The 9,737-nt window shown below is 38.9% G+C and overlaps 1 long non-coding RNA gene across 6 annotated transcripts in view; it reads left to right on the forward strand.

Moving 5' to 3' along the window:
* The window catches only part of LOC131921190 (uncharacterized), a 67,945-nt gene that overhangs the window by 12,728 nt on the left and 45,480 nt on the right, over positions 1 to 9,737 (forward strand). For 5 of the 6 annotated variants that reach the window (XR_009381882.1, XR_009381883.1, XR_009381879.1 and 2 more), the window contains exon 6: positions 9,587 to 9,727. The exons of the other annotated variant lie outside the window; for it this stretch is intronic. This is a non-coding gene — a long non-coding RNA (uncharacterized LOC131921190). Of the gene's footprint in view, positions 1 to 9,586; positions 9,728 to 9,737 lie in introns of those variants that run through there. 6 annotated transcript variants of the gene reach the window in all.

Below are 9,737 nucleotides of genomic sequence, written 5' to 3' on the forward strand. Positions count from 1 at the left end.
AAAACTTCAGCCTGATATTGTGAGGAAGCCAATTAAATTAAACTGCTTTGAGGAAATCAATAGTAACTCATGAAAATAATAAATATCAACAATTTAAAATTGTCTTAAGGATATATATCAAATTTATGTTCAAAGGAGCCACTAAATCTCTGTAGAAATAGTGAGAGTTAATGGCAGTGAGCCATGACTCACTCTATCAGCCCCATCTACTCAATAGAAGGTTGAAATAATTCTGTGAAATAATTAAGATACAGGTCCTTCTCTCCTGATCTGACCTATGGCAATTTTCTAACTGGAAGAAACAGACCACCATCTTATTTTCCTTACTGCTAGATTTCAGGCTTGTTATTCCATGCTAGATTGTCATGGAACTCAGGTGTCTGCTCTATCTAGTACTCACATGCAGGTACTGGGGTCCACCAGAAGCAGGGGATCTATGTCCTTTCTTCCAGATTGTTCATGTGGTATATATTCCACATTGCAATATGTTCCTTGAGAGAACCGGGCTATCCACTCTATTAAGTTTCCTAACTGCAGTGCTGAGCTGTCATTCCAAAACAACAAGACCTCTGTCCAATCCTCCAGCTGCAGTACAGTCATTTTCCATCAGGCAAAGAAGCAACTTAAAAAAGCAGAGATCTCTGTAGCTCTTCCAAAGGAGAATGAATATTTGAAAGTGTGTGGGAAATTCAATTCTGAGAAATCTCTCAAAAATAGTGAAGAATTTGGCAATGAATTCATTTAGAGAGAAACCAGTAGATCCAAAATAGAAAGAAGTGAAATGACAGACCCCAAAGCAAGCTTAAGAGACAAATATAAAAACATCTAAGAAGAAACCTCCTGTGTCTAGATAAAGAATGAACAGAACCTGCCTAAATAAAGACATCTCAGATGCAGACCCACAGCCAAACATTAGATGAAGTTTGGGGAATCCTGCAAAAGAGGGGGAGAAATGATTACAGGAGCCAGAGGGGTCAGGGACACCAAAAAAAAAAAAAAAAAAAAAAAAAAAAAAAAAAAAAAAAAAAAAAAAAAAACAAACAAAAAAACATAGAATCAACTAACCTGGGCTCACAGGAGCTAAGACTGAAATGACAACCAGGGACTGACGTAGGACCTCTGCATGTGTGTTAGAGTTGTGTAGCTTGGTCCTCGTGTGAGACTCCTAACAGTGCAGCGGGGACTGTCTCTGAATCTTTTACTGGCTTTGAGACCCTACTTTTCATACTGGCTTACCACATTGTCTGGCTTTCATACATAGGTAGGTGCTTAGTATTACTGAAACTTGATGTGCTGTGCTCTGTTGATGTCCATGGGAGACCTGCCCTTTCCTGAATAGAAATGGAGGAGGAGTAGATGGGGGATGGGAGAGGAGGAACTGGGAGGAGAGGAAGGAGGGGAAACTGTGGCTGGGATGCTAAATAAATAAATAAATAAATAGATAGATAGATAGATAGATAGATAGATAGATAGATAGATAGATAGATGGGTAGATAAATATGAAATTTACTTAATAAATTTTAATAAGTAAAAATAAAAAATTAAATAATTTTTTAAAAGAATTAAGAAAAATAAATATAAAATACATTGAAATTAACATAAATAAAACAACACATTAAAACTATGGAATGCAATCTAAAACATGCTGAGAGGCAAGCAAGGGTGTAAAAGCATCAATTATAAAAGATAGATATTTGGGCCTGGGAAGGTGACTCAATGAGTAAGAGCATTTCATACGTAAGCATGGGATCTGAACTTGGATCCCCACACACACTTCAATGCTGGGTGTTGTTATCCATGCTTACTACTCTACCTCAGGTAAGCAGGCAGATGATGGCCCAGACTTGCTTGCAAGCCAGTTTAGCCAAACTATGAGCTTCAAGATTAGTAAGCGACACTGTTTAAAGGGAATAAAGGAGAGAGTGATAAGGGAATATGGTTCCTACACAGGCACATGTACCTATACAACATGTTTACATACACACATGCAATATAATAACATTTAATTATTAATTAAAAATAAATTTGTACAAGATAGACAAAGATGTCCTCTGACCTTTACATGTGTACATATGGCAAATGTACCTGTACATAGAAGGGACACACACATATAACTGAAGATATCAAACCAATACAATTATTTTCACTTTAAAACACGGGAAAGGAGAAGGAAAATAGCATGTAACAAGAAAAGAAAGAAAACAGTTAAAAGAATGTAATAAAATAGAAAACAGCCAGAAACCAGTAAGGACTATGGAATAATCAACAATTTTATGAAACCTTACTTATATTGGGAAAGAAAATCATTGAGAGGGCATTAAATCCAATTGAAAAGTGCTTGATTACTCCATAACATTTGTGCCTCTATTTTAACAGTATATTTTCCAGGTATGTTTTATAGGTGGGTAATGTTGATTTCTTTTTTCCACAATTAGCATGCAAAGAACCTTCTAATGTCCTGGACATTAGTCAGAAGTGGTGAAGCTTATAGTTTGGAATCACCTGGATTTCTTCAAGTTGAATGATATAAGTAGGATCTTCAACAATATGGCCTCACCTTCCAACTTGGTCATGGTGGATAATCTCTTTGCTATATTATTGGATTCTGTTTGCAAGTATTTTACTGAGAACTTTCACACCTATGTTCATTAAAGGTATTGGTCTATGCTTTTTATTTGCTTTATATGGTTTTGGTATCTGAGCAATGGCTTCATTTAAAAAAAATTAGGAAGGGTTCCTTCAGTTTGTATATTCTGGCCAGTTATGGATTATTCTCTGAAGTTCTGGCAGAATTCTTTGCTGAATCCATCTGGCCCTGGGATACTTCTATTTGACTGAGGAATATGGGTCTGTTTAAATTACTTATTTCATCCTGATTTAACTTTAGTAGGTAATATATCTGAAGAAATTCATCTATTTCTTCTTAGTTTTCCATTTTGATGGAGTAGAGTTTTTTTTTTTTAAACATGTCCTTAGGATTCTCTGAATTTCCTCAGTGTCTGCTGTAATATCCTCCTTTTCATTTCTAATTTTATTAATTTTGATCTTCTCTCTGTGTCTTTTGGTTAATTTGACTAAGGGTTTGTTAATCTTGTTTTCTCAAAGAACCTACTCTGTTTTCATTGGTTCTTTGTATTCTTTTTTGTTTATTTGTTTATAGGTCATTAATTTCTGCCCTGGCTTTTATAACTTCTTCCTATCTACTCTTTTTTGTATATTACATTTTTCATTTTGTCTAGAATATTCAGCTGTGCCATTATGCTTTTAATATGAGATTTCCTCAGTTTTTGTATAGAACATTTAGTTCATGAACTTATCTCTTAAGAATGTTTTTTAAGGAGTATTAAGTTTCTTCCCTGTCTCTTCTGACTAATTTTGGTTTGACATCTGTTTTTGTCCGATATTAAAACTTGCATGCCTCTTGATTCCATTTGTAATGTTTTTTTTTTCCATCCTTTGACCCCAAGGTGATATCTGTCCTTGGTGGTTAGATGTGTTTCTTAGAAGGAGCAGAAAGGTGGCTGCTATTTTCTAATTCAATACGTTAGTGTGATTTTTTTTGGGGGGTGGGGTGGGGTGGGGTGGGATTGAGATAATTAAAATGGAAAGTTGTTAATAAGCAGTCTTTACTAATTCTTGCTATTTTGCTGTGATGAGTTGAGGTTTTTAATCTCTTTTTCACTTCACTGTCCTAGGATTCTTTAGTCCTCGTGTCTTCTTAGTTGTGGTTAACCTTCCTTACCGGAGGGTTTTTCTTCAAGTGACTTCTGTGGAGTTGCATTGGGAGGTAAAAATGGCTTAAATTTGGTTCTACTGTGGATTCTTTTTCTTTCTCTGAAAATTGTGATTAATAGTTTTGCTGGATATAGTAGTCTGGATTCACAACTGCCGTCTCTCAGAGCTTGCAGAACATACCTCCAGGCCCTTATGACTTTCAGATTCTCCACTGAAGTTACATGTTTTTCTAATGGGCCTGCCTTTATATGTGAATCAGACTTTTCCTTGTATTTGTTCTGTGCATTTAGTTTTGATTGGTATGTGTTGTGGGGAATTTCTTTTTTGGCCCTGAGTGTTTGCAGTTCTTTATTATTCTTTTTTTTTCCTGGTTTACGTTCTCTTTAACATAATTTTTCTATTGATTCTTTGGGAATTTCACATCATGCACCCCAATCCCAGTCATTTCCCAGTCCTTCTATGTCTACCTTCCACCCTTGTGGCCTCCTCCCACAAAAGAAAAGAAAAAAAAATAATAATAATAATAAAAACACTTTGCCTCTCTGTCACATCTTCTTTTGTCATAGTGGTATTAGGAAGCTGTGGTGTGTTACACAGTATACACTCTTGCCCAAACGTATTTTCATGCAAATGTTCATTGCAATGAGTCACTGATCTGATTCAAGGTCTCTGGCTTCTGCTACACTGTCAATTCTGGTCACTCACCAAAACTCCTCTCAGATTTCCTGCTGTTACCTCAAGTCATGGAGATCCTGCAGGATCTACAGGACCAGTCCCTTCACACTCTTCAGCAGGTCATATACAGGATAGATGTTGGGGTGGGCCAACTCAAAGCTTTGGATCTGGGTCTGGGTGGTAGCTGAGTTGGTCATCCTGGGCCTCTGCCAGGATACCCCCAGCCCCTCTCAAGGGTCAAGGCCAGCACTCTGCTCCCAAGCCACCACCAATGCCTCACTTCAGCTGTCAAGGGTCAGGGTCAGCTTACTTGCCTGTAGCCAGCGAGGGGTAGGACCAGTTCTCCCAGCCGATGCCACTGGGGACAACTTACCCACTGTACCACCCAATAAGGGACTGGGCCAGCTATCCCCGAGCCATTGAGGGGCAGGGCCAGCTAATTAAGGCCCTCAGACATCAACATGATTTGGGTGGCAGTCCAGACCATAAGGTATCTATCTGTAGAGCCTTCTGTGGTAACACAGGCAGCAGATATCAACACAGACTCTGGCTGGGGTAGGGCCACAGATCCAAATATGGTCCTTGGTGACATAATAGGCCCAGAAATCACCTGGCCTTAGGTGGTAGTGCCGGCCACTCACACCAGCCCTTTCCTCACCACCATCACGTCTCGATTCTGCCTTTCTCCACAGAACCTCAACTGCTCTGCGTCCCTTTCTGACCCGTTTCTCCACCACATACTTGCTCATCATAGTGGCAGCCAGTGGCCACTTCCTTCTGCCTGCCCACCTGCCAGTGCAGTGGAGTGACAGGGAGGCTGCTTTACTACTTTTACACCATCATAAGCACCTCCTTCTTTAGGGTATGGAAATTTTCTTGGATGATTTTGTTAAGTGTATTTTCAGTGCCTTTGACCTGGATTTCTTCCCCTTCTCTTGTACCTATTATTCGTGTCTGATCTCTTAATAGTTTTCCATATTTCCTAGATGCTCTGTGTCTGTATATTTTTTTAGATTTAACTTTTTTGTTGTTGTTTTGTTCATATTTTGTTTTTTGTTTCTTTCTCTGTGTAGCCCTGGCTGTCCTGGAACTATCCTTGTAGACTAGCCTAGCCTCAAATTCACAGAGATCCTCTTGCCTTTGCCTCCTGAGTGCTAGGAGGCATGCAACACTACTAGCCAGCTAGATTTAACTTTTTTCCTTGACTGAGATATCCACCTTTTCTACCTTGTCTTCCAGACCTGAAAAAGGTTCTCTTCCATTTCTTTGAATTCATTGGTGAGGTTTTTGCTTGATTCCTTAAATCTTTTATTTCCAGCTTTATTTTAATTTGGCTTTTATTTACTGATACTATTTCTTTGTTACATTCTGCTTCCATGTCTTTAATATTTTTATTGTTTCATTCAAACATTTGTGATTTCACTGATTTAATGTATTTATTCATGAATCCCCATTAAGGTACGTGAACATATTCATAACTGCTGTTTTGAAATCCTGGTCTTATGCTTTAACTACATTGATTTTCTCAGAGATTATTACAATAGGGTTGCTGGCTTCTAGAAGAGGAATATTGTCTGGATTGTTCATGTTTGTGTCAGTGCCCCTGGATCTAGGCATCTGGTGCAATAAGTTTTGAAGTGATTCTTGGCTCTAGATATGTGTCTCTCTCTTGTTGGGTGGATCTTCCATTCTTTGGCAACATTGCCCTCTCTGGGTCCTAGCCAAGTGTGGTGTCTGTGGCATCCCTTATCCTCAGCCAAGTGCAAAAGATATGGGCTCACTGGTAGAAAGCTGCTCTTGGGCTTTACAAGAAGTCACAAATAAATGGAAATTGGCTAGAAGGAATGGCTGAAAATGGCTGCCAGGAAAACCTAGTGGGACTCTGGGCCCTGGGTCTGCACCAAGAGTCAAAAGGGAATAGAGGTGTAATTAGAGGAGAGACTTAGGCAATGGGCAGTTTAAAATCAGTTTCAATAATATATAAAATGTAACAACAATTAATGAAAAAGAGGCCATGAATTTGAAAATGAGCAAGTGGGACTATATGGGAGGTTTTGAAGGGAAAAACAAGGGAAAAATAATTTAATTATCATATAAAAATAGATTTTTTTCAAGTGTTAAATTGACCTGAATGGAGTACAAGACACAGGACAAAGGTGATATACTCAAGGACCAGGCAAGTGTGGCAGCTGTGGGTTCCTGGTAGAGCAATTTTCTACAGGGTCAAGGAGTGACAAGGAATGGAAATGTACTAAAAGAAATGGCAGAAAGAGGCCTCAGGGAATGTCTAGGGGGCCCTGTGTCCACAACAGGAGACATAGTCTCAAGGGTATCTTGTTTATTTTAATGTTTGTCTTTGCAGCAAGAGCCTTGTGAACTAGATGGGAGAGATGATTCAATAGATATTATTTGTTTACTTGTACTGAAAAAAATAATTTATTCATATAATATAAATTAATTATTATTTTCCCTCTCCCAACTCCTCCCAGATCATCCCCACCTCCCAATCACCAAACTCCATACTCTTTTTCATCCCATTTAGTAAACAAATAGACAAACAAAAAAAAAATAGAATTTAAAAGCATTTTGTTTTAAATTTATTTCTTTTACATCCTGATCTCAGTTACTCCTCCCTCCTTTACTTACAGTCCCTCCCCCCAACCTCCCCTATGCTGCCCACATCCACTCCTTTTCTATTCAGAAAAGGGCAGGCCTCCATAGACATCAGCAAAACATGACATATCAAGGTGCAGTACGACTAAGCACTTCCCCTTGGAGTAAGGCTGGGCAAGGCAACACAATATATGGGATAGTGTCCCAAAAGCCAGTGAAAGAGCTGAAAACAGTCCCTGCTCCCAGTGCTAGGAGTCCTACAAGAAGACCAAGCTAAATAGCTGTCACATACATGCAGAGAGCCCAGGTCAGTCCCTTGCAGGCTCCCTGGTTTTCAGCTCAGTCTATGTGAGCTCCTATGAGCTCAAGTTGGTTGATTCTGTGTGTTTTCCTGTGATATCCTTGACCCCTCTGGCTTCTATAATCCTTCTTTCCTCTCTTCACCTGGATTCCCTGAGCTCTGCCTAATGTTTGGCTGTGGGTCTTCATCGGTTTCCATCAGTTCCTGGATAAAGCCTCTCTGATGGTAATTGGGCTAAGAATTATTTTATGAGTATAACAAAATATCATTAGGCATCATTTCACAGATTTTGTTTCATCAGTCATGTTTGATTCTATTCTAGATCTCTGGGTCACCCAGCTTCTGGGTCCTGGTGCTCCAGGCAGTTTCATGGGTGGACTCACTCTCATGGCATGGGTCTGCAGCTGTTCTAGTCATTGGTTGACCTCTTCCACAATCTCTGCACCACTCCTACCCCAGTACATCCCATAGGCAGGACAGACAGGACCAAGGTTTTGTGTCTGGTTTGGTGTCCCAATCTCGCCACTGAAATTCTTGTCTGGTCATAGGAGATGGTCACTTCAGACTACGTAAACGTTATTGCTAGGAATCTTAGCTGGGGTCATTCTTGTAGATTCCTGGGAGTGTCCTTTGTAACAGGTTTCTGCCAGACCCTGAAATGAACCCCCCTTTCTAGCCATGTCTTTTCCCTCCATCCCTATCCCACCTGATACCTCATGTTCCCATGCACACTCATACCTACTCCACCCGTGAGATCTCTTCTATTTCCCCTTCCCAAGGAGATCTGATTGCCCTCCCTTGAGCCCTCCCTGTTACCTAGACTGTCTGCATGAGATTGTACATGGTTTTTCTTTAAAGCTAATATCCACTTACAAGTGAGTATATACCATGTTTGCCTTTCTGGGTCTGGGTTACCTCACTCAGGATGATTTTTTAATAATTCCATCCATTTTTCTGCAAGTTTCATGATGTCATTGAAAAACAATAGAGATTTTAAAAACAAAGAGAAACCACAGCAAGCATACAGACAGACACATGTGTACATATTTAAAAAAAAAAAAACCTTAGAAACCATAATAAACAAGCAAAAGACCAGTAAGACAAAAAACATCCAAACAAAGCAATATGAGGGGAAAGTCTACAAAAATACCATTAGTTTGTTTTGTATTGGTTATCTACTGCTGAGCATGGAACCTATCCTTAAGAGTGGTTTGTATACTCAGTCAAACTCCGTTGGAGCAAATTAAATTTTCCTTTGCAAATGGGAGTCAATTGAAAATAGTTTTAAATAAATTTTAAATCAGTATTGAAGTATTACTCTTTTATGTGTAAAATTTTGTGTAACTTGGAGTTATATATGTGTTCATAGTTGTGTATATACAAATATGTTAATATTAATCAGTATTAAATGTGTACACATACATATGAGAAATATTAAAAATAAAAATGCATGCATATATATTCCTCAAGTTAGTTTTATTTGTTCATTATTCATTAGCTTTTGGATTCTATAAAAACATTGCTATCTATTTTACTGAATGAGTTTTCATCTAGAAATGTCCAATTGATATGTAAAATCTCTAATGAGCTTACAGATCCTTTCCATAAATGGAGAAGAAATGGTCTTAAACAGATTCACTTAGTGACTTACGTCTCCCACTCTCTATTAAAGTGTAAACAATTCAAAAATATTTTTAAACTGTTAAAATTAAAGTGCCAAAATATTCAAGCAGTTAAACCTTAAAATGCCATACCAAACAACTTCTTGTGCGTAGCCTTAGTGAGGAAAGGGACTCCACCAGACCGGAGGAATCACGGCTGCTTACCTAATTGGCCATGAACAGGTGGAAGTATCCATCTTCACAGATGGAGGAACTCAGACACAGAAGGATTAGGAAACTTACGTAGAGATCCACAGCTGTTCGAGTTAGTGCAGGCACATAGGAACCCACTGGGAAGGGGTTTTATCCTGGGATTCTTTCCTTTGATGGATCCATTACACAATCGCCTTAGACACAGCTTTCATTTCTTGTTAGCAATTTGCCACACTCAGGTAGGATTTAACTATATTAGTAAGTCAAGAACCCATAAAGTGGAAGTCTCTGGCACATTCATCCACACTCCCAGATCAGTAGTTCCCAAAGCATTTCAACGACTTAGATGCAAGTATAGAGGTGAATGCTTTTCTTGTCTATACACATTGCCCCATTTTGTTCTGGTCCTACTGCCAGAATGACAGTCTATCTGTTCTTGTCCTTTCAGCTTCAAAGTGAGCTGAGAGAATCTTCCAGTGCCTGCAGAAGGAAATCCTCCTAATCTTGGCCCAGATGCCCTCTTGTATAGCTCTGCACATGCCACTGTCTCCTGTGTCTCCACTTCAGCCTGTGTGATAACAATGGCTATGCTTGGTTGT

Source organism: Peromyscus eremicus, chromosome 10 (assembly GCF_949786415.1).
Source record: "Peromyscus eremicus chromosome 10, PerEre_H2_v1, whole genome shotgun sequence".
Classification (NCBI taxonomy): Eukaryota; Metazoa; Chordata; class Mammalia; order Rodentia; family Cricetidae; genus Peromyscus; species Peromyscus eremicus.